Source organism: Mesoplodon mirus (genome assembly GCF_964341445.2).
Source record: "Mesoplodon mirus genome assembly, chromosome: 12".
Taxonomy (NCBI): Eukaryota; Metazoa; Chordata; class Mammalia; order Artiodactyla; family Ziphiidae; genus Mesoplodon; species Mesoplodon mirus.
Window position 1 is genome coordinate 33028970 of NC_138988.1, and position 25755 is coordinate 33054724.

General features: G+C 40.8%; 1 protein-coding gene and 1 pseudogene across 10 annotated transcripts in view; one reads left to right on the forward strand and one right to left on the reverse strand.

Annotated features, from left to right (window-relative positions):
- ERC2 (ELKS/RAB6-interacting/CAST family member 2) overlaps positions 1-25755 on the forward strand; it is a 968268-nt gene that overhangs the window by 244882 nt on the left and 697631 nt on the right. The window lies entirely within an intron of this gene.
- Positions 12831-13800, reverse strand: LOC309812971 (adenylate kinase 2, mitochondrial-like; annotated as a pseudogene). The gene has a single exon. The product of its transcript is annotated as an adenylate kinase 2, mitochondrial-like (transcript).

Below are 25755 nucleotides of genomic sequence, written 5' to 3' on the forward strand. Positions count from 1 at the left end.
AATAAGATATAGCACAATATGATATTTGGTTTCAGGTGTACTACATAGTAATTTGACATTTGCATACACTATGAAATGATCACCACAATAAATCTGGTAACCATCCGTCCTCATACAAAGCTATTACAATATTATTGATCATATTCCTTTTGCTGTGTGCTCTATCCCTGTGGCTTATTTTATAGCTGGAGGTCTGTGCTTTTTAATTCCCTTCACCTGTTTCACTTCTACCCACCTCCCCTGTGGCAACCATATTCTCTGTATCTGTGTCTCTTTTCGTTTGTTTTGTTTTTTGGATTCCACATATAAGTGAGATCGTATGAGATCATCTCTGTATGACTTATTTCACTTAGCACAATACCTTCCAGGTCCATCCATGTTGTTGCAAATGGCAAGATTTCACTTTTTTTGGCTAACATTCCATTGTATATTTATACCACATCTTCTTTATCCATTCATCTATTGATGGACACAGGTTGCTTTCATATCCTGACTATTGTAAATAAAGTTGCAATGAACATTGGGGTGTATATATCTTTTTGAATTAGTGTTTTTGCTGTTTTGTGTGTGTGTGTGGGGGGGTAAATATCCAAAAGTAAAATTGCTGGATCATATGGCAGTTCTATTTTTAATTTTTTGAGGGACCTCCATATCGTTTTCCACAGTGGCTGAATCAGTTTACAATTCCACCAACAGTGCACAAGGGTTTCCTTTTCTTCACATTCTCACCAACGCTTGTTATTTGTTTTCTTTTTGTTGATAGCCACTCTGACAGGAGTGAGGTGATACCTTCTTGTGGTTTTGATTTGTATTTCTCTGATGGCTAGTGATGTTGAGTATCTTTTCATGTGTCTGTTGGCCATCTGCCTGTTTTCTTTGGAAAAACGTCTGTTCAGGTCCTCTGCCCATTTTTAAATCAGGTTTTTTTTTGATGTTGGATTGTATGAGTTCTTTGTATATTTTGGATATTAATCCCTTATCAGATATATCATGGGCAAATATCTTCTCCCATTCAGTAGGCAGCCTTTATGTTTTCTTTTTTTTAAATAGTTATTTGTTTATGTATTATTTATTTTGGCTGTGCTGGGTCTTAGTTGTGGCACATGGGATCTTCATTGCAGCATGTGGGCTTTTTTTTTAATTTAATTAGGGTATAATTGTTTTACAATACTGTGTTAGTTTCTGCTGTAGAACAAAGTGAATCAGCTATATGTATACATATATCCCCTCCCTCTGGAGCCTCCCTCCACCCATCCCACCTCTCTAGGTCATCACAGAGCACCGAGCTGAGCTCCCTGTGCTATACAGCAGCTTCCCACTAGCTATCTACACATGATAGCGTATATATGTCAGTGCTACTCTCTCAGTTCATCCCACCCTCTCCTTCCCACCCTGTGTCCACAACTCCATTCTCTACATCTGGGCCTCTTCTCGCACTGCAAATAGGTTCATCAGTATAATTTTTCTAGATTCCATATATACGCGTTAATATATGATATTTGTTTTTCCTTTTTCTGGCTTACTTCACTCTGACAGATTCTAGGTCCATCCACCTCACTACAAATGACACAATTTCATTCCGTTTTATGGCTGAGTAATATTCTATTGTATATATGTATCACATCTTCTTTATCCATTCCCCTGTTAATGGACATTTAGGTTGTTTCCATGTCCTAGCTGTTGTAAATAGGACTTCAATGAACATAGGGGTGCGTGTGTCTTTTTTTTTCACATGTTTATTGGAGTATAATTGCTTTACAATGTTGTGTTAGTTTCTGCTGTACAACAAAGTAAATTAGCTATACGTATATATATCCCCATATCCCTTCCCTCTGGAGCCTCCCTCCCACCCTCCCTATCCCACCCCTCTAGGTGGTCACAACGCACCGAGCTGATCTCCCTGTGCTATGCAGCAGCTGCCCACTAGCCATCCATTTTACATTCACTAGTGTATATATGTCAGTGCTACTGTCTCTCACTTTTCCCATCTTCCTCTTCTGCCCCTGTGTCCTCAAGTCCATTCTCTATGCCTGCGTCTTTATTGCTGCCCTGCCACTAGGTTCATCAGTACCGTTATTTTAGATTCCATACACGTGTTAGCATACAGTATTTGTTCTTCTCCTTCTGACTTACTTGACTCTGCATGACAGACTCTAGTTCCAACCATCTCACTACAAATAACTCAATTTCATTCCTTTTCATGGCTGAGTTATATTCCATTGTATACATGTGCCACATCTTCCTTATCCATCCATCTGTCGATGGACATTTAGGTTGCTGCCATGTCCTGGCTATTGTAAATAGTGCTGCAGTGAACATTGTGGTACATGTATCTTTTTGAATTATGTTTTTCTCAGGGTATAATGCCCAGTAGTGGGATTGCTGGGTCATAATGTAGTTCTGTTTTTAGTTTTTTAAGGAACCTCCATACTGTTCTCCACGGTGGCTGTATCAATTTACATTCCCATCAACAGTGCAAGAGGGTTCCCTTTTTTCCACACCGTCACCAGCACTTACTGTTTGTAGATTTTTTGATGATGGCAATTCTGACTGGTGTGAGGTGATACCTAATTGTGGTTTAGATTTGCATTTCTCTAATAATTAGTGATGTTGAACATCTTTTCATGTGTTTCTTGGCCATTTCTAGGTCTTCTTTGGATAAGTGTCTATTTAGGTCTTCTGCCCATTTAAAAAAGTTCTTTTTATTTACTTATTTTCATTTTTGGCTGCATTGGGTCTTCGTTGCTGCATGCAGGCTTTCTCTAGTTGAGTTGAGTGGGGGCTACTCTTCACTGTGGTGGCTTCTCTTGTTGTGGAGCATGGGCTCTAGGCATGTGAACTTCAGTAGTTGTGGCATGCGGGCTCAGTAGTTGTGGCTCGCGGGCTCTAGAGCTCAGGCTCAGTAGTGTGGCACACAGCCTTAGTTACTCCATGGCATGTGGGATTGTCCCAGACCAGGGATCAAACCCATGTCCCCTGCGTTGGCAGGTGGATTCTTAACCACTGTGCCACCAGGGAGTTCCATTCTGCCCATTTTTTGATTGGGTTGTTTGTTTTTTTTGTTATCGAGCTGCATGAGCTTCTTGTATATTTTGGAGATTAATCCTTTCTCCGTTGCTTTGTTTGCAAATATTTTCTCCCGTTCTGAGGGTTGTCTTTTCGTCTTGTTTATGGTTTCCTTTGCTGTGCAAAAGCTTTTAAGTTTCATTAGGTCCCATTTATTTATTTATTTATTTATTTTTTTGCGGTATGCGGGCCTCTCACTGTTGTGGCCTCTCCCATTGCGGAGCACAGGCTCCGGACGCGCAGGCTCAGCGGCCATGGCTCACGGGCCCAGCCGCTCTGCGGCATGTGGGATCTTCCCGGACCGGGGCACGAACCCGTGTCCCCTGCACCGGCAGGCGGACTCTCAACCACTGCGCCACCAGGGAAGCCTGGTCCCATTTATTTATTTTTGTTTTTATTTTCATTACTCTAGGAGGTGGGTCAAAAAGGATCTTGCTGAGATTTATGTCAAAGAGTGTTCTGCCTATGTTACCTTCTAAGAGTTTTATAGTGTCTGGCCTTACATTTAGGTCTTTAATCCATTTTGAATTTATTTTTGAGTTTTGTTTTGGTATTAGGAAGTGTTCTAATTTCATTCTTTTATATGTAGCTGTCCAGTTTTCCCAGCACCACTCATTGAAGAGGCTGTCTTTTCTCCATTGTATATTCTTGCCTCTTTTGTCAAAGATAAGGCGACTGTATTAGTGTGGTTTTATCTCTGGGCTTTCTGTCCTGTTCCATTGATCTGTATTTCTGCTTTGGTGCCAGTACCATATTGTCTTGATTACTGTAGCTTTGTAGTATAGTCTGAAGTCAGGGAGCCTGATTTCTCCAGCTCCATTTTTCTTTCTCAAGATGGCTTTGGCTATTTGGGGTCTTTTGTGTTTCCATACAATTTGTAAAACTTTTTGGTCTAGTTCTGTGAAAAATGCCATTGTTAATTTGATAGGGTTGCATTGAATCTGTAGATTGCTTTGGGTAGTATAGTCATTTTTACAATATTGATTCTTCCATCCAAGAACATGGTATATTTCTCCATCTGTTTGTGTCATCTTTTATTTCTTTCATCAGTGTCTTACAGTGTTCTGAATACAGGTCTTTTGCCTCCTTAGGTAGGTTATTCCTAGGTATTTTATTCTTTTTGTTGCAGTGATAACTGGGATTGTTTCCTTAATTTCTCTTTCTGATCTTTCGTTGTTAGTGTATGTGAATGTGAGAGATTTCTGTGCATTAATTTTGTATCCTGCTACTTCACCAAATTCATTGATTAGCTCTAGTAGTTTTCTGGTGGTATCTTTAGGATTTTCTATGTATAGTATCATGTCATCTGCAAACAGTGACAGTTTTACTTCTTTTCCAATTAGTATTCCTTTTATTTCTTTTTTTTTTCTCTTATTGCCATGGCTAGGACTTCCAAAACTATGTTGAATAATAGTGGTGAGAGTGGGACCCTTGTTTTGTTCCTGATCTTAGAGGAAATGGTTTCAGTTCCACCATTGAGAATGATGTTTGCTATGGGTTTGTCATATATGGCCTTTGTTGTGTTGAGGTAGGTTCCCTCTATGCCCACTTTCTGGAGAGTTTTTATTATAGATGGGTGTTGAATTTTGTTGAAAGCTTTTTCCAGCTACTGAGATTATCATATGGTTTTGATCCTTCAGTTTGTTTATATGGTGTATCACATTGCTTGATTTGCATGTACTGAAGAATCTTTGCATCCCTGGGATAAACCCCACTTGATCATGATGTGTGATCCTTTTAATGTGTTGTTGGATTCTGTTTGCTAGTATTTTGTTGAGGACTTTTGCATCTATGTTCATCAGTGGCATTGGCCTGCACTGTTTTCTTTTTTTTCTTGATATTTTTGATTTTGGTATCAGGGTGATGGTGGCCTCGTAGCATGAGTTTGGGAGTGTTCTTCCCTCTGCAATTTTTTGAAGAGTTTGACAAGGTTAGGTGTTAGCTCTTCTTTAAATGTTTGATAGAATTTGCCTGTGAATCCATCTGGTCCTGGACTTTTGTTTTTTGGAAGATTTTAAATCACAGTTTCAATTTCAGTGCTTGTGATTGGTCTGTTCATATTTTCTATTTCTTCCTGGTTCAGTCTTGGAAGGTTGTACTTTTCTAAGAATTTGTCCATTTCTTCCAGGTTTTCCATCTTACTGGCATATAGTTGCTTATAGTAGTCTCTTATGATCCTTTGTATTTCTCCGTTGTCAGTTGTAACTTCTCCTTTTTCATTTCTAATTCTATTGATTTGAGTCTTCTCCCTTTTTTTCTTGATAAGTCTGGCTAATGGTTTATCAATTTTGCTTATCTTCTCAAAGAACCACTTTGTAGTTTTATTGATCCTTGCTATTGTTTTCTTCATTTGTTTTTCATTAGTTTCTGCTCTGGTCTGTATGATTCCTTTCCTTCTACGAACTTTGGGGTTTTTTTTTTGTTGTTGTTGTTGCTGTTGTTGTTCTTTTTTCTCTTATTGCTTTAGGTGTAAGATTAGGTTGTTTGAGATTTTTCTTGTTTCTTGAGGTAGGATTGTTTTGCTCTAAGTTTCCCTCTTAGAACTGCTTTTGCTGCATCACATAGGTTTTGGGTCATAGTGTTTTTGTTGTCACTTGTTTCTTTATTTTTTTGATTTCCTCTGATTTTTTCAGTGATCTCTTGGTAATCTTTTTTTTTTTTTTTTTTTTCTTTTTGCGGTACGCGGGCCTCTCACTGTTGTGGCCTCTCCCGTTGCGGAGCACAGGCTCCGGACGCGCAGGCCCAGCGGCCATGGCTCACGGGCCCAGCCGCTCCGCGGCATATGGGATCCTCCCAGACCGGGGCACGAACCCATATCCCCTGCATCGGCAGGCGGACTCTCAACCACTGCGCCACCAGGGAGGCCCCTCTCTTGGTAATCTTGTAGCGTATGGTTTAGCCTCCATGTGTTTGTGTTTTCTACAGGTTTTTTTTCTGTGTAATTGACATCTAATCTCATAGCGTTGTGGTCGGAAAAGATGCTTGATACAATTTCAATATTCTTAAATTTACTGAGGCTTTATTTGTGACCCAAGATATGATCTGTCCTGGAGAATGTTCCATGTGTACTTGAGAAGAAAGTGTATTCTGCTGTTTTTGGATGGAATGTCCTGAAGATATCAGTTAAGTCCATCTGGTCTAATGTGTCATTTAAGGCTTGTGTTTCCTTATTAATTTTTTGTCTGGATTATCTGTCCTTTGGTGTAAGTGGGGTGTTAAAGTCCCCCACTATAATTGTGTTACTGTTGATTTCCCCTTTTATGGCTGTTAGTGTTTGCCTTATGTATTCAGGTGCTCCTATGTTGGGTCAATAAATATTTACAATTGTTATGTCTTCCTCTTGGATTGATGCCTTAATCATTATGTAGTGTCCTTCCTTGTCTCTCATAACATTCTTTAAAGTCTGTTGTGTCTGATATGGGTGTTGCTACTCCAGATTACTTTTGATTTCCATTTGCATGGAATACATTTTCCATCCTCTCACTTTCAGTCTGTATGTGCCCCTAGATCTGAAGTGGGTCTCTCGTAGACAGGCTATATATGGGTCTTGTTTTTGTATCCATTCAGCCAGTCTGTGTCTTTTGGTTGGAGCATTTAATCCATTTACATTTAAGGTAATTACTGATATGTATGTTCTTATTACCATATTCTGAATTGTTTTGGGCTTGTTTATGTATGTCTTTTCCTTCTCTTGTGTTTCCTGCCTAGAGAAGTTCCTTTAGCGTTTGTTGTAAAGCTGGTTTGGTGGTTCTGAATTCTCTTAACTTTTGCTTGATTGAAAAGGTTTTAATTTCTCCATCAAATCTGAATGAGATCCTTGCTGGGTAGAGTAATCTTGGTTGTAGTTTTTTCCCTTTCATCACTTAATATATTGTGCACTCCCTTCTGGCCTGCAGAGTTTCTGCTGAAAGATCAGCTGTTAACCTTATGAGAAGTCCCTTGTATGTTATTTGTTGTTTTTCCCTTGCTGCTTTTAATATTTTTTCTTTGTGTTTAGTTTTTGTTAGTTGGATTAATATGTGTCTCGGTGTGTTTCTCCTTGGGTTTATCCTGTATGGGACTCTCTGTGCTTCCTGGACTTGATTGACTATTTCCTTTCCCATGTTAAGGAAGTTTTTGATTATAATCTCTTCAAATATTTTCTCAGTCCCTTTCTTTTTCTCCTCTTCTTTGGGACCCCTATAATTCGAATGTTGCCACACTTAATATTCTCCCAGAGGTCTCTGAGACTGTCCTCATTTCTTTTCATCCTTTTTTCTTTATTCTGCTCCTCAGCAGTTATTTCCACCATTCTATCTTCCAGTTCACTCATCCGTTCTTCTGCCTCAGTTATTCTGCTGTTGATACCTTCTAGTGTATTTTTCATTTCATTTATTGTGTTGTTCATCACTGATTGGTTTGTTCTTTAGTTCTTCTAGTCCTTGTTAAACATTTCTTGCATCTTCTCCATCCGTGCCTCCATTCTGTTTCTGAGATTCTGGATCATCTTTACTATCATTACTCTGAATTCTTTTTCAGGTAGATTGCCTATTTCCTCTTCATTTATTTGGTTTTGTGGGTTTTTACCTTGTTCCTTCATCTGCAAGGTATTTCTCTGTCTTCTCATTTTTTCTAACTTACTGTGTTTGAGGTCTCTTTTTCCTAAGCTGCAGGGTCGTAGTTCCTCTTGCTTCTGGTCTCTGCCCCCAGTGAGTGAAGTTGGTCCAGTGACTTGTGTAGGATTCCGGGTGGGAGGGACTGGTGCCTGTGTTCTGGAGGGTGGAGCTGAGTCTTTTCCCTCTGATGGGCAGGACCGCGTCAGGTGGTATGTTTTGGGTTTTCTGTGAGCTTAGTATGACTTTAGGCAGCCTGTCTGCTGATGGGTGGGTTTGTGTTCCTGTCTTGCTTGTTGTTTGGCATGAGGTGTCTAGTGGTGGGGGCTGCAGGCAGTTGGGTGGAACTGGGTCTTGGATTTGGATGGAGGCCTCTGTGAGAGCTCTCACTGTTAATATTCCCTGGGGCCAGGAATTCTCTGGTGGTCCAGCATCCTGGACTCAGTGCTCCCACCCCAGAGGCTCAGGCCTGACTTCTGGTTGGGCAGCCACGACCCTGTAAGCTACTTGTCGTGGCACTAAAGGGGATTAAAGAAGAAAAAAAAAAGACAAACAAAACCCCAGACAAATGGTAAAAGCAAAGTCAAAGATTGAAGACCAGAAACAAAGAAAAACACCCAAAAGGAACAAAAACAGAACCAAAGAAAACAAAAAAGAGAACACCACACAGACAAAAGAACCCCAAAACGAAATCAAACAATTAAAAACAAAACTAACAAAAACACAAAACAAAAAACAAAACCAAAGCAGAGTGCCAACTGAAGAATAAAGCAAAGAAAACAAAAGAAACAGAAAAAAGTGATTAAAAGGAAAAAAACAAAGGAAAAGGGAAAAAAACCACAGGACAACAGAAGAGCAAAGTAAAAATAGAAATATAAAAGATTAAAAATATATTAAAAAGAAAAAAACAGAACAGAAAAGCAAAGTAAAAATAGAAATATATAAAAAGATAAAAGATAAAAAATATGTTTAAAAAATCCCCAAGGACTACATAAAAATAAAAAATTTAAAAAACCCCCAAAAAGAGAACCAGCAACAGAACAAATCAAAACATAATAAAAATAATAGTAGTAATAATGTTTTCCTGTGGTCTCAGCTGTCAGTGTCCTTGCCCCCACTGTGAGCCACAGCCCACCTCTGCCTCCCCAGGAGGCCCTCCAGTGCCTAGGCTGGTCTCTGGATCTGCTGTGGGACTTGTGGGGACAGCTTAGACTCTGATCTGGCCCTATTCCCACATGTGCTTGCCCCCAAAGTCCACAGCTGCCAGAGCTAGACTCTTTTCATTTGTGTGAATACTCGGTGTCCACTCAGATATTCCGTAGACGCAGGGTCTACCTAGCTGATCACAGGGATTTAACCAGCAGGTTGTGCAACTGATGGAACGATTTTCGCTCCTCTTCCTTAGTTGCCCCACCCCGGGGGCTTGTCTGTGGTTTTATCCCCACCTCTGCATGTGGGCCACCCACAGGAGTTTGCTACCAAGGCTGCCCTGGAGCACTTGGGTCTGCCCTGGTGAGGACAGGGCGTGGAGGTGGTTATGGCTCCTTGGATCATGGGAGCCCTGGAGGTGCCAGGTGTGCAAGGAAGCCAACGGCCATGGGCTCAAGAGATATGACCCTAGTCGGAGCCTTTTCTAGTGCCTGGTGGAAGTCGCTGAAGGCCAGCCCTGTCTGGGCTCTTTCTAGTGCCCAGTGGTAGGCGTGCGAGGGCCAGCCCTGGCCGGGTTTCTTTTAGCGACCGGCGGCAGGCGCGTGAAGGTCATCCCTAGCAGGACTTTTTTTATTGCCCGGCTGCAGGTTTGTGGGGAGACAGAGGCTACAGTGGTGGCTCCGTGTGACTCAGCAGTAGTGCCCTGCTTCCATCGCAGTCTGGTTTTCCTTCATAGGCATTCCCTGTTGTGGATTTCCTCCCTCCCGTCCCCTCAGGCCATCTCCCTGCAGCCAACAGCAGTCCTTGCCACAGGTTTGCTCTTAATTACCACGCACCAGCTCCCAGCCCCTGTGTGCACTGGTGGACACACGTCCCTGCCTCGGGCATGCAGGACTGTGGTATGTGTAGTTTTCAGTCTGTCCCGTCTGCCACAGATCGGTTGCTTCAACCTCCTCTGACAGCCTCAAATGTTTCCCTTCTGTCCCAACCTATTTTGCCATCGGTGAGGGGGCTTCCCCGGATGTGGGAATCTCTCCCCTGCTTTATTTCTCCCCTCCACCCTCCAGGGTGCAGGTCCTGTCCCTCTTCCTCTCCTCTTCCTTCTCCCTTTTTTCTTTTGTCCTACCCAGTTATGCGGGGATCTTTATAGTCCTTTCTGGTGTCCAGGGTTTTCTGCTAGTGTTTAGCCAATGTTCTGTGGGAACTGTTGCATCTTTAGATGTATTCCTGATGCATCCGTCCTCCTACTCCTGTGCTATCTTGGAACCCCCTGCATGCCGGCTTTTTAGTTGTGGCATGTGGGCTTCTTAGTTGAGCCATGCAGACTCTTAGTTGCAGCATGCATGTGAACTCTTAGTTCCCCATACAGGGATCGAACCCAGTCCCCCTGCATTGGGAGCATAGAGTTTTACCCACCGGGCCACCAGGGAGGTCCCGTTTATATTCTCTTGGTAGTGTCCTTTGCTGTGCAGAAGCATTTAGTTTAATGTAGTCCTATTTGCTTATTTTTGTTTTTGTTTTCCTTGTCTGAGGAAACAAAGCAAAAAAAATATCGCTAAGATAGATGTCAAATAGTGTACTGCCTATATTTTCTTCTTGGAGTTTTATGATATCAGGTCTTACATTTAAGCCTTCAATCTGTTCTGAGTTTATTTTTGTATATGGTGTGAGAAAGTAGTCCAGTTTGATTAGTTTGCATGTAGCTGTCCAGTTTTCCCCACATCATTTACAAGGCTGTCTTTTCCCCATTGTATATTTTTGCTTCCTTTGTCATAAATTAATTGACCATATAAGCATGGGTTTATTTCTGCACTCTCTATTGTGTTCCATTGATTTACATGTCTGCTCTGGTATCAGTATAATACTGTTTTGATTACTGTAGCTTTGTAGATGTAGGTTGCAATTAGGGAGCATGATACTTCTAACTTTGTTCTTCTTTCTCAAGATTGCTTTGGCTCTTCAGTGTCTTTTGTGTTTCCATACAAATTTTAGGATTATTTGTTCTAGTTCTTTGAAAAATGCTTTGGAATTTTGATAGGGCTTGCACTGAATCTGTAGATTGCCTTTAATAGTATGGTCATTTTAACAATATTCAGTACAGTCCATGAGTGTGGCATATCTTTCCATCTGCTTGTGTCATAATCAATTTATTTCATCCCTATCTTAACAGTCTTCTAAGGACAAATCTTTTTTCTCTTTTTTTAGGTTTATTCCTAGGTATTTTATTCTTTTTGATGCAATTGTAAGCGAGGTTGTTTTATTACTTTTTCTTTCTGATAGTTTGTTAATGAATACAAATGCAACAGATTTCTATATATTTTGTATCCTGCAGTTTTACTGAATTCATTTATTCTCATAGTTTTTTGGATTTAAGATTTTCTATATATATTATTATGTCATCTGCAAACAGTGACAGTTTTACTTCTTTCTTTGTAATTTGGGTTCCTTTTATTTCTTTTTCTGATTCCTGTGGCTAGGATTTTCAGTACTATGTGCCTTGCTTAACTAAGACTCCTGATACTATGTTGAATAAAAGTGGCAAGAGTGGGCATCCTTGTCTTGTTCCTCAATTAAAGAGAATGCTTTCAGCTTTTCTCTGTTGAGTATGATGTTGGCTGTGGGTTTGTCATATATAGACTTTCTTACATTGAGATATGTTTCTTCTATACCCACTTTGTTGAGAGTTGTTACCATAAATAGATGTTGAATTTTGTCATAAGTTTTTTCTGCATCTATTGAGATGATCATATGATTTTTAGTCTTCAGTTTGTTAATGTGGTGTATCACATTGATTAATTTGAGGATATTAAACCATTGTTGCATCCCTGGGATAAATCCCTCTTGATTATGGTGTATGATCCTTTTAATGTACTGCTGAATTCTGTTTGCTAATATTTCATTGAGGATTTTTGCATCTATGTTCATCAATGATATTGGCCTATAATTTTCTTCTTTTGTGAAAATCTTTGTATGTCTTTGGTATCACAGTGATGCTGGCCTTGTAGAATGAGTTCAGAAGCATTCCTTCCTCTTTAATATTTTGGAATAGTCTGACTAGGATAGGTGTCAGCTCACCTTTAAATGCTTGGTAGAATTCACTTGTGAAGCTGTCTTGTCCCAACTTTTGTTTCTTGGGAGTTTTTTTTAGAAGTAACTGATTCAGTTTCATTACTGGTAATCTGTCTGTTCATATTTTTTTATTTCTTTCTGATGCCATCTTTGGAGATTGTATGTTTCTAGGAATTTATCCACTTCTTCTAGGTTATCCATTTTATTGGCATATGATTGTTCATAGTAGTCTCTTAATCCTTTGGATTTCTGTGGTGTCGGTTGTAACTTCTCTTTCATTCCTCCCTCCCTCCCTCCCTCCCTTCCCTACTTCCTTTCTTTTTTTTTTTTTAACAAACTTTTAACATACTTTATTGATTTAGAGGCCAAACAAGGCATCATTTGGACAGTTAAGAAAGGCACCTCATTGAAAATAATACATCACAGTGCTGTTGAGTGATCCCAGTCACAGGATATGAGGATGGAAGGGACAGTCTTTGGATAATGTTGCTTAGGACACTTGCTCATTTATTAAAAAGGGTTCTTTCACATGACATGGATGGAGGAAGGCAAGAGAGTAGGAATGTGGCATATGCTGGGTGGCTGCCAAGAGCTTACCCACGAGAGCAGGTGGGCTGGTAAATCAGTGATAAGTTGGGAGGGGAGTGAGACCAGCCTGCCCCACCTGCCCCATGACTCCAGTAAACCTGATGTGCTGAGCCACTGCTCTCATGTACACACTCCATATCTCTTTCAAATGAGGAGATGACTTTTTGATCTCATGGTATAGGGAACCAGGGTTAGTAGTTAACTCCTGCCCTATTCCAAGCTACAGGGCAGACAGGACCACAGTGTGATTTCCTGCATTCCTGGGCTGGCATGAGGTTCTGATAAAAGCTGAGGTCTTAGGGCACTGGCTTTAAAAAATACTGTTAACCAATCTGGAGTAAATGAAAACATGATTCCTTGGAAATAATACTGCCTCTCCCTGTTTCTATTTATACCCTCCAGTCAGTGTTCTAAAAAATTAATTTTTCCCTTTGCTTATACTTTTTAAGACTTCTACTCCATGTAAAAGAAATCGCTTCACTACAGCACTGCTGCTCTTCCCATTCTCCTCTTGACCCCTCACCACTCCTCCCTCTCCATCCTTACCCTGACTACCCCTGCCCTCTGCCCAGTATCTAAGAGCAGGGATCATGCCGTGGAGTGATGAGCAGTGGTGCAGTCTTGGCCTTCTGTTACTAGGATGTAGCTTTGGAGAAGGCTGCTAGGATGCTTGCAAACATGACATTGGGAGTCTGGGATGCATCAGTGGCAGAGTGGATCCCCCGTTTACTGTAGTAAACCAGTGGGGTTGTCTGAGTGTGGTAGGCCTCCAGGCAGATTTTTAAGGCCTTCTCATTATCATCTGATTGGTGGACCAAGGGTTCCCTTGTGATATCATCTTTCATGGGCTCCTTTGGGAGGTTGAACTCCTTGTGGTAGGAATGGCCACTCTGGGGGTGAATCTGTCATCCTGTGATTCTCCAGATCAGCAGAGAGTCTGGAATGCTGAATTCAGTCACAGAATCAAGCTTCTGTTTCCTCTTTTCCATGAGATCATCAAGCATTTCTGCCTGCCTCACAGTTCAAGGGAAGCCATCTAGAAGAAAACCATTTTTGCATGGAGTGGTCTCCAAATTCTTCTCAATGCACTCCACAACCATTCCATCTCTCACCAGTTTCCTGGCATCCATAGTTGCCTTCAGCTTTTTCCCAGCTCTGAGCCAGAAGCCACTATGGCCTTCAGAATGTCTCCAGTAGCCAAATGGCAGACACAGAAGTTTTCAGAGAATTTGGGTGCCTGGGTACTGTTGCTGGCTCTGGGCGGCCCCAGCAGCACAGACTGGATGCCTTTAGGACACTCTTGGGCCCATTTGGCTGTGGGCACATTGGGAGCCATGGTTGCCGAAGCCTGTCACTCTCTCTTTCATTTCCGATTTTATTTATTTGGGCCTCTTTCATTTTTTTCTTGATGAGTCTGGCTAAAGGTTTATCAATTTTTATCAATTTTATGTTTTCTAAGAACTAATTCTTAGTTTTATTGATTTTTTTTCCTATTTTTTTCTTAGTCTCTATTTCATTTGCTTCTGTTCTGATCTTTATTATTTCCTTCCTTCTACTAACTTTGGGTGTTGTGTGTTCTTTATCTAGTTCCTTTAGGCATAAGGTTAGATTGTTTATATGAAATTTTTCTTGTTTCCTGAGGTAGGTCTGTATTGTTATAAATTTCCCTCTTAGATTTGCTTTTGCAACCCATTCATTTTGGATCATTGTGCTTTCATTTCCTCTTTTTTTTTTTTTTTTTTTTTTTGCGGTACGCGGACCTCTCACTGCCACGGCCTCTCCCGTTGTGGAGCACAGGCTCCGGATGCACAGGCTCAGCGGCTATGGCTCATGGGCCCAGCCGCTCCACGTCATGTGGGATCCTCTGAGACTGGGGCACGAACCCACGTCCCCTGCATCGGCAGGCGGACTCCCAACCACTGCGCCACCAGGGAAGCCCCTCATTTCCTCTTTGATTGCTTCAGGATGCACTAGTTGTTTAGTAGCATAGTGTTTTGTGTTTGCGTTTTTTGCAGTTTTTTCCTTGTAGTTTATTTCAAATCTTATACCACTGTGGTCAGGAAACATGCTTGATATGATTTCAGTCTTTTTAAATTCATTGAGTTTTGTTTTGTGGCTTAGCCTGTGATCTATCCTGGAGAATGTTGCATGTGCACTTGAAAAGAATGTTTTTCTGCTGTTTTTGGATGAAATGTTCTTTATGTGTCTGTTAATTCCATCTGATGTATCATTTAAGATCAGTGTTTTCTTATTGATTGTCTGGATGATCTGTCCATTGATGTTAGTAGGGTGTTAAAGTTCCCTACTAATTATTGTATTACCATCAATTTCTCTTTTTATCTCTGTCAATATTTGCTTTATGTATTTAGGTGCTCCTATGTTCAGTGCATATATATTTACAATTGGTGTATCTTCTTGTTGGATTGATCCTTTTATCATTATATAATGCCCTTCTTTGTCTCTTGTTACAATATTTGCTTTAAAGTCTGTTTTGTCTGATATAAATATAGCTACCCCAGCTTTCCTTTTGTTTACATTTGCATGGAATACTTTTTTCCATCCTCTCACTTTCAGTCTCTGTGTGTATTTAGCTCTGAAGTGAGTCTCTTGTAGGCAGCATATAGATGGGTCTTGTTTTTATCCATTCAGCCACTCTGTCTTTTGATTGGCAAATTTAGTCCATTTACAATTTAAAGTAATTCTTGATAGGTACGTACTTATTGCCATTTTGTTGATTGTTTTCTAGTTGTTTTTGTATCCTTTTTAGTTTTCTTACACTTATTTTGCTCTCTTCCCTTGCGATTTGATGACTATCTTAAGTGTTTGGATTCCTTTCTCTTTTTGTGTGTGTTTCTATTATAGTTTTTTGGTTTGTGGTCACCATGAGGTTCATATAAAACAGTTTATATATATGGGGTTAAGTTGATGATCTCTTTAGTTTGAATGCGTTCCAACAACCCTGTGTTCCTTCCAACCACATGTAATGTTTCTGACATCATATTTTATATCTTTTTATTTTCTGTATCGCTTAACTACTTATTGTGGATATAGATGTTTTTTGTTACTTTTGTCTTTTTGCTTTCCTACTAGCTTTATAAGTGGTTGATCTACTACCTTTACTGTATGTTTGCTCTTACAGTGAGATTTTTTCTTTCATAATTTTTATATTTCTAACTGTAGCCTTTTCTTTTCCACTTAAAGAAGTCCACTTAACGTTTCTTGTAAAGTTGGTTTAGTGGTGCTAAACTCTTAGGTTTTGCTTATCTGTAAAACCTTTTATCTCTTCTATAAATCTGATAACCTTGCCAAGTAGTGTATTCTTGATTGTAGGGTTTTTCCTTTCATCACTTTGGATATATTGTGCCACTCCCTTCTGATCTGCAGAGCTTCTGTTGAAGCATCAGGCGATAGTCTTATGGGAGTTCCCTTGTACATAACTAGTTGCTTTTCTCTTGCTGCTTTTAAGATTCTCACTTTAATTTTTGCCATTTTAAAATGTGGCCCTCTTTGGGCTCATCTTGTTTCGGACTGTCTCTGCTTTCTGGACTTGGATGTGTTTCCTTTCCCAGGTTGGGGATGTTTTCAGCTATTATTTCTTCAAATAATTTCTCTGCCCCTTCCTCTTAACTCTTCTCCTTCTGGGACCCCTACAAGGCTAATGTTAGTATGCTTGATATTGTCTCAAACTATCATTTCTTTGATTCTTTTTTCTGTTCAGCTTGGGTGATTTCCACTACTTTGTCTTGCAGATTGCTGATCCATTCCTCTGTATCATTTAATCTGTCGATTTCATCTAGTATATTTTATTTTTATTTATTTTATTTTTGGCTGCATTGGGTCTTCATTGCTGTGCGTGGGCTTTTCTCTGGTTGAGGTGGGTGGGGGTACTCTTCGTTGTGGTGCGCAGCCTTTTCATTGTGGTGGCTTCACTTGTTGTGGAGCATGGGCTTTAGGCACACAGGCTTCAGTAGTTGTGGCACGTGGGCTCAGTAATTGTGGCTCATGGGCTCTAGAGAGCAGACTCAGTAGTTGTGGCTCATGGGCTTAGTTGTTCCGCGGCATGTGGAATCTTCCCGGAGCAGGGCTTGAATCCGTGTCCCCTGCATTGGCAGGCGGATTGTTAACCACTGCGCCACCAGGGAAGCCCTCATCTAGTATATTTTAAAATTTCATTTATTGTATTTGTCAGCTCTGTTTGGTTCTCCTTTATATTTTTAAACTCTATTGACATTCTCACTGTGTTCATCCATTATTCTCCCCCTTTTTAAAAATTACCTTGAACTCTTTATTGGATAGATTGCATATCTCCACTTTTTAAGTTTATTTTTTCTGGCTTTGTCTTGATCCTTCATTTGGAACATATTTCATTGTCTCCTCAATTTGCCTAATTCTCTGTGTTTATTTCTATGTCTGAGGTAGGTTTGTTTCATTTCTCGATCTTGGAGAAATGCAGCAGAAATGTAGAAGACATCCTGTGAGGTCCAGCAGCATGCTCGCCTCTGGTCATCAGAGCTCTATGCTGTAGGGTGCCCCCTTTGTGGCCTGCACATACCTTTCTGTTTTGGCAGAGCCAACTTACTCATCATGCTGGTAGACGGGGTGGGCCCCTGGCTCAGTTGGCTACAGGGCCTTGCCTCATGTGGTGGCTGTGGGTCTGCCCGTGGGCAGGGTAGGCTTTCTGTGCCATTGGTTGCATGGCCTTTGGAGCCTGGTGTTGGTGCCAGACTTCTGGTGGGTGGAGCGGGCCCCCACATGGTTGGGTGTGAAACCTGGGGGGCCTGGTGCTGATGCTGGCCCACTAGTGGGCAAGGCCAGGTCCTGGTGTGTCTAGGTGCACAGCCTGTGGGTCATAGAGCTGGTGCCAGCTTACTGGTGGCTGGGTAAGACCCCAATGCTAATATGTTAGAGGGAGGATTCCAGACTACTGCTTCTGTGCTGGGACTTGAAGTGTGTGAGATTTTGCTCATGCCCTCTGAGAGCTGAGTCTGTTTTCCATAACCCTCCATCTCTCCCAAACATAAGCCCCACTGGTTTATGAAGGCAGACATTCTGCAGGTTTATCTTCCCAGTGTAGGAGCCCAGGGTGGGGTTTGGACACCTTGTTCCTTCGGGAGGTCCTCTAACATTGTGATATTTTTCCCATTTGTGGGTTGCCTCCCTGGGGTTGTGGGTCCTGACTAACCGTGTCTCTGCCCCTCCTACTTGTTTCATTGTTCTTCCCTCTTTATATATATATTTAGTTGTGGAACATCTTTTCTCCTAGTCTTCAGGTGGCTCTCATAGACACTTGCTCTGTAAGTAGTTGTAATTTTGGTGTGTTCATGGGAAGAGGTGAGTTCAGGGTTTTCCTCCTCTACCATCTTGGCCTGGATCAGGCTAGACTTCCTATACAACAAAATCCTTGCTCAACTTTCTTCTCTACTTCATATGGGTTTCCTCCCTCTCTTATGGGTTCCTCTCTGAACTCTCCCTTAAGAAATCACTTACATAAAAGTCCCTGTCTCAGACTATACCTCTTAGGAATCTGACCTAAGATATAGAAATGGACTAAGGTAAATGACCTGGGTACTGCTGAGATCACCTGACACTGTGTCATATAAGAAACAGTGGGTAGAATAGGACTCTTTAGTAAGAAAGACTTTGGACTGGGAAGCTGTCATCCTGGGATAAGAACCTGTCACCATGGAAGAGGAACCTGATTTGTTCTTTTCTCCTTGAAAGAGTAGAACAAACGTCTGTATATAGAAGCTTCAGAGTCATGTATGCCACCTCAGTGTGGAAAGAACTGTCTAATAGGGGATTCCAAAGGTTAGTAAAAGATTAACCATACTATATTAGTTTCTATTGCTGCCATAACAAACTAGCACACATTTAGCACAACACAAATTTATTAGCTCATAGATCAACAGTTCTGGTACATCATAGCTCAATTGGATTTTTTTTTTTTTTTTTTTTTTTGTGGTATGCGGGCCTCTCACTGTTGTGGCCTCTCCCACTGCGGAGCACAGGCTCCAGACGCGCAGGCCCAGCGGCCATGGCTCACGGGCCCAGCTGCTCAGCGGCATGTGGGATCTTCCCGGACCGGGGCACAAACCCGTGTCCCCTGCATCGGCAGGTGGACTCTCAACCACTGCGGCACCAGGGAAGCCCTCAACTGGATTTTTTGCTTTGACTCTCATGAAACCAAAACCAAAGTGTGCTCCTTTCTAGAGGTTCTTGAGATCAATATGCTTCCAAGCTTGTTTAGGTTGTTGGTCAAATCTAGTTCCTTGTGTTTGTAGAACCAAGGTCCCCATTTCCTTGTTGGCTATTAACTGGGGACCATCCTCATTCCTTGGAGGCCCCTTCTGGTTCTTTCACATGGCCCCTATATCTCAGAACCAATAGTGGCGCATTGAAACTTTCTCATGCTTAGCAGTCTCTCTGGCTTCCCCATCTGCTACTTCTGTCTTCTGCCTCAGTCAGAGTAAGTTCTGAGCTTTGAAAGGGCTCATGTGATTAGACTGGGCCCACCCAGATTATCCAGGATAATTTTCTGATCTTAATATCTATAACCTTAATTACATCTGGAAAGCCCCTTTTGCCATGTAATATAATGTATTCACAGGTTTTGGAAATGAGTGGACATCTTTGTTAGTGGGTGTTATTCTGCTGACTGTAGTTTGCCCTCTGCCCCCTACAGAATCACATCCCTCCCAAATAAAAAATACATTTGCCCCATCCCAAAGTCTCAAAGGTCTCATCCCATTACAACATCAACTCAGAGTCCCCAAATCTCATCAGTTCAAAATTCCCATCATCTAAATCGTCTAAAATTATGTACGGATGAGGCTCTTGGTATAATCTATTATGTACAACTCCTGAGGCACAATTCCTCTCCATCAGGGGACGTATGAAACTAAAACAATTTATCTGCTTCCAATAGACAATGATAGGTCAGGCATAGGATAAGTTACAGACGTTCCAGGTTAAACAAGGGAAAAATGGAAGGTAAAAGGGAGCTACTAGGTCCAAGGCAGTTTCAAAATCCAGCAGGGCAAACTTCACTAGGTTTCAAGGCCTGGAAATAATCCTCTGTGGTTCTTGGTTCCATGTTAAAAACCTATCGCATCCGTTTTTCTCAGGCGCTCTCCCATTCAAGTACTAACCAGGCCCAAAGCTTGCTTAACTTCCAAGATCAGATGAGATCAGGTACATGGGTAGAGGTGAATGACCAGGATGCTGCTGAGAGCACCCAACATTGTGCCATATAAGATATAGTGGATAGAATAATGACTGCTGAGTAAGAAAGACTTTGGACAAAGAAGCTCTCATCATAGGAGAGATGGATCCTGTTTTCTTCATGTTCCCAAATGAGTAGAACAAAGGCCATTGTATATAAGGTTCAAGGAGAAGTATTTCAGCTCAGAAAGAGTCCTCTGGTAGATTTCTTTTGGAGTCCAAAAATGGTTAAAGACTGACCACCCACCTGTACTTTTCCATGAAGATTTCCATAGTCCTTCCCTCATCAGGCCTGGATGCTTACTTCTCATTCTCTCCTATTAGCATATTGTTCAGAACTGGTGAGGGCCTAACAGGGGACTGAAAAAAAAACCAGAAGTCAGGTTCAGTTAGCTGTTAAAACCCTAGACATTTGCAGAGTGTGAAGGAAACACAAATAGCAATCTAAACCAGATGTTATGTTAGTAATTAAGGGTGTGAGTTTAAGAGTCAGATACCTTGGTCACACTCTCAAGTTTACTAGTTCTGTGATCTTGGGCATATTATTTAACTCTCTGAGTTTGGGTGTTTGCAGCTTTGTCATGGGGGTGGTAACTCCTACCTATAGGGGTGTTATGCAGATTCACCCAGGAGCTAGATGGGAGGCATGGAGCTTGGCATATGGTAAGCATTCTGTAAATGGTGGCTGCTGTTCTTGTGGTCTGGTAATCTAGTTATGTATTCCCTCTTCCACTAGACAGTCAAGTTCCTTGAGACCTGACATGTTACATAGTCACTGTGTTACATCTATCTTATTTTAAATTATTTTTTATTTTTTTAATAAAAATTTTTAAAATTTTATTTTCTTGAGGTGTAGTTGATTTATAATATCATATAAGTTGCATGTATGCAATTTTTAAAGGTCATACTCTGTTTATAGTTATTGTAAAAATTGGCTATACTCCCTGTGCTGCACAATATATCCTTGTAGCTTATTTATTTTATTCTTTGTAGTTTGTAGTTTGTGGTTTGTAGTTTGTACTTTGTACTTCTTAACACCCTACCCCTATCTTGCCCCTCCTTGTTACGTTTATCTTTGATATCTCTGTATTGTTTATCATGTATTAGGTCCTTAGTAATTACTGAATTAAATAACTAAACTTTAATATTTAGTTTATTTGGGACAAACTTTATCCCAAAAAACTTTGGACATCGCTAACACCACTGGCCAAATATTTGAAAGCTGGCATCTCATTCTATTAATTTCTATTGTTCCCAGGATCATAGGGTCCAAAGGAACAAGATAAATCTGTCAAACAATCTTTAATGCAGATTTAGCAAAAAGTCAGTTATATATCAAAACAAATTAAGGGAATTGTGTATGTGCAGAGATTCAGATGGTATGGTCTTATGTGCCCAAATATCCATTTTTTGTGAAGACTAAAAAAATAATTTAACAGTAAGTTTACTTCGCTGTACAGTAGAAACTAACACAACATTGTAAAATAACTCTACCCCAATGAAAAAAACAGTAAGCTTATATCATTTTTACATATTTCCATGGAAACTGCTTTCCCATCTCTCTGGAATTTGAAGTCTTCTGTATAAGACCCAAGATCTTCATGAGGACCTAAATGGCCTTACACAGCCTGTCCTCTTCCTAGCCCTGACCTCTTGGGCCTCATCTCCCAGCACCCTCTTCATCACTCTCTCCATTCCAACAGCACTGTGCCACTCTTCGTCTCCCGAAACCTCTAGGCATGATATCACTTCCACTGAGAATGCTTACACTGGAGTGTAAGGCAGGTATATTCTGTGTTTTACCTGGCACATAGTGGTCCTTCAGTATTTCTTGAATTATTCAGGCAGACCCAGTGGTGACGATAGCCAGTATCAGATCACAGAACAAGTGGCAGGGAGGGCGTTCTGCCAGGCTTCATTCTCTTATATACTTTCAGGAATACTAATAACCATTCGGGGCAACAAGAAAAATAAGGATGAGTTTCAGTGATTGAGAGTGAGCTGAGTGCCAGCCCAGCCAAGCACTACACATGCTTACCTCAGCTCAACTTCACCATCCTGAGTATAGGAAAACATTCAGGCACTTGCCTAAGGTCACACGCCTAGTAGATGGAGTGGACAGGATCCGTTTAACTGTAGTGGATGAATTTTAAAACTTTTAAGAGCTTTCCAAATAGTGAGGTTTCATTTTTAACTTTTGTTATTGTTTTATTATGTGGGCAAGGAATGTGTCCTATATCACTTCTGCCTTTTGGAATCCATTTGTGATTTTTCTTGGTGGTCTGGTATGTGATCAATCTGTTTAAATATTCCATGGAATCTTGAAATGGAAATCTATAGGATCCAAAATAGAATTGTCTATTAATTCAGTCTTACTAATTATATCACTTAAATGTTTTATGTAGTTATTTTTTAGTACTTGATCTGTCAAACATTGAGAATGATGTTAGTATTTGTAAGCAACTGTTTTTTATCCACTTCTGTGTGCCTAACCATGTTTGCCATTTGTTTTTTTTTTTTTTTTTTTTTTTTGCGGTATGCGGGCCTCTCACTGTTGTGGCCTCCCCCGTTGTGGAGCACAGGCTCCGGATGCGCAGGCCCAGCGGCCATGGCTCACGGGCCCAGCCGCTCCGCGGCATATGGGATCCTCCCAGACCGGGGCACGAACCCGTATCCCCTGCATCGGCAGGCGGACTCTCAACCACTGCGCCACCAGGGAGGCCCTGCCATTTGTTTTAATATCTAATATGGATATTAGTACCAGACAACTGTTTTTTTTTTTTTTTTTTTTTTTTTTTTTTTTGTGGTACGCGGGCCTCGCACTGTTGTGGCCTCTCCCGTTGCGGAGCACAGGCTCTGGACGCACAGGCTCAGCGGCCATGGCTCACGGGCCCAGCCGCTCCGCGGCATGTGGGATCTTCCCGGACCGGGGCACGAACCCGTGTCCCCTGCATCGGCAGGCGGACTCTCAACCACTGCGCCACCAGGGAAGCCCCCAGACAACTGTTATTGAGAGTAAGTTTCTGTATATTTTCAAGTACTCAATAAAAGATTGAGAAATGGAAGACTGAATCAAAGGAAAATTACGGAGATGGCTACAATGAAAGAAGCCAGTGGAGATAAAGGTGTCACCTTTAAATATCAAATCAAAGCCAAGTGGTGAAACATGGGCAGTAAGCGTGGTGGTTAGAAGCAGAGACCCTGGAACCAGACTTCCTGGCATAAATCCCAGCAGTGCAGTTCAGTAGACTGGGCAAGTTATTAACTTCTCTATGCTTCCATTTCTTGGTGTGAAAAATGGTGAAAATAATAGTACCTACCTAAGGAGGTTATTGTGATGATTAAACAAGTTACTATTTATAAAGTGCTTAGAAGAGTGCTTAGCACATAGCAGTGTATAAGTATCTATTAGCTATTATCATCCTTCACATCAGACTCCTTTTGGTCCAAAGGTATTCTAGAACCACCAGGCTTATAAGTATAATGTCAGTTGTACTGTTTCATTCAATGTGTCTATATTAATTAAGCACTTACTCTTGGCAGGCAGTATGTTAGTTACTGGGAGTATAATGGACATACAGGGTCCCTATGCTCATGGAATTTACCACTCAGTGGTGAATACAGACATGAAGCTATTAATTGCAGCCATACCCAATGATATGAAGAAAAGGTACACAGTGCTATGAAAGTCTAAATGAGGGTGGAGGAGGATGTAGACTAGTCTGGAGGGTCAGGTAATGGCTCTTCTGTGACATATTTGTAATCTTCGGCTTTAAAATAAATTACCCCAAACACTTAGTGTCTTAATACAGCAAATGCTTTTATCTCATAGATTCTGTGGGTCTGGAATATGGGAGTCACTTAGCTCAGTGGTTCGGGCCCAGAGTACCTCAAGAGGTTGCAGTCAAGCTGTTGGGTAGGGCCACAGGCATCTGAAGGCTTCACCGAGGCTGGACAGTCCACTTCTACAATGGCTTATTCACATGACTGTTGGCAGGAGGCCTCAGTTTCATGTCATATGGGCCTCTCTTTAGAGCTTGAATGTCCTCATGATGTGGCAGCTGGCTTCTCCCAGAACAAGTGGTCCAAGAACGTGAGCAAGAAGGATGCCATAATGTCTTTTATGACCAAGCCTCAGAAGTCACACATGTTACTTCTACTATATTCTTTTGTTAGAACTGAGTTATTATTAAGTCCAGTCCACAGCCAAGGGGAAGATATTTAGGCTTCACCTTATAAAGGGAATATACAAAATTTGTGGACATATTTTAAATTACCACACAAGGAGATGGCTAGATTGATTATTGAAGATATTCTAGACCAGGGGTTGGCAAACTTTATGTACAAGGCCAGGTAGTAAATATTTCTTGCTTTGTGAGGCCATATTGTCTCTGTTATAACTACTCAACTCTGCCATGAAATGAAATGAAAACAACCATAGACAATATGTAAGTGAATGGATATAGTAGTGTTTCAATAAACTTTATTTACTAGAACTGATGGTGGGCTATAGTTTGCTGACCCCTACAGATACAAGAGATGAAAAGGGTAGAGGATTATTTCAAGCAGAAGAAGCAGAATGTTTCATAAAGAAGAGAATTATTGGGCACTTAAGAGTAAAGGTACCAAAAAAAGTTTTTTTTTCATGTACTAGGTGGTTTACTACAAAATTGTTCGTAATAGAAAAAAAGAATAGAGAACACTTATTTCCACACATAAATTCTAAAAACATAAATATTGTTGATGTAGAAACCAAAATGCAAAACCTTTGTGCAATAGGGACAGCTGTCATTTATGTAAAACAATGTACTCTGTTGTTAGATTTTACTATTTATGAGGACATACATATGTAATAAAAGCACAGAATATGCATGAGAAAGACACCAACTTTAGATGATGGTTTCTCTCTAGAAGAATGGAAGTGGTGAAGGTTGTGGAACTTAAACAGGTTCTGTTATATATTTATGGTTTAAAAATTTTTTTTAATTGTGATGAATACACATAACATAAAATTTACTACCTTAACCATTCTTAAGTGTACAGTTCAGTAGTGTTACGTATATTCACACTGTTATGTAACCAATCTTGAGAACTTTTTCATTTTGCAAAATCGAAACTCTGTACCCGTTAAACACCTCTCCATTTCCCCCTGCTCTCAGCCCCTGGCAATAATCATTCTACTATCTGTTTCTATGGTTTTGACTACTCTAGATGCCTCCTATCAACCATACAGTATTTGTCTTTTTGTGACTGCTTTATTTCACTAAGCATAATGTCCTTGAGTTTTATCCATGTTGTAGCAGGTGTTAGAATTTCCTTCCTTTTAAAGCTGAGTAATACATTGTATGTATACACCACATTTGATTATTCATCCATCTGTTGATGGACACTTCAGTTGCTTCCACCTTTTGGCTATTCTGATAATGCTGCTATATGAACATGGGTGTACAAATCTAAAAAAGAGTTTTGATGAAAGAAATGATCAGTAAATCATTGTGCAATATAGCAGCCTGAGCAAATATAGTAGCCTGAAGGTCTTTTTTCCTTCCATTCTCCCACAGCACATTCCAGTCAGACTTTCACTCACACTATCCACCTACTGGATAGTCAAGGTTATTAATGCCCTGCATGTTGCTAAGTCCTGTGGTCTTTCCTCTGGCCTCATCCTATTAACTGGTCAGCAGCAATTGATAAGGTGGTCATTCCTGCATCCTGGGCTTATTTTCTTCACTTGATTTCCAGGATGCTACTCTCCTGGTTCTTTTCCTACCTCTATTTCTTCTCAGTCTCCTTTGCTGCTTCCTCCTCACTTCTCAGACCCCTTAGTGTTGGATTGCCCCTGGTCTCAGTCCTCTGATTTCTCTCTCCTCTCTATGCTTAGTCCCTAGTTGGTTTTATGTAGGCTCATTGCTTTAAATGCTATCTATTCACCGATTTCAAATTTGTAATTGTAGCTTTTACTTCTCCCCTCACATCCAACTCATCTATTAAACCGCCTACTCAGCATCTCCACTTGAATGTCTAATAGCATCACAAACTTAACACAGGCAAAACCAAACTCTTGATTCCC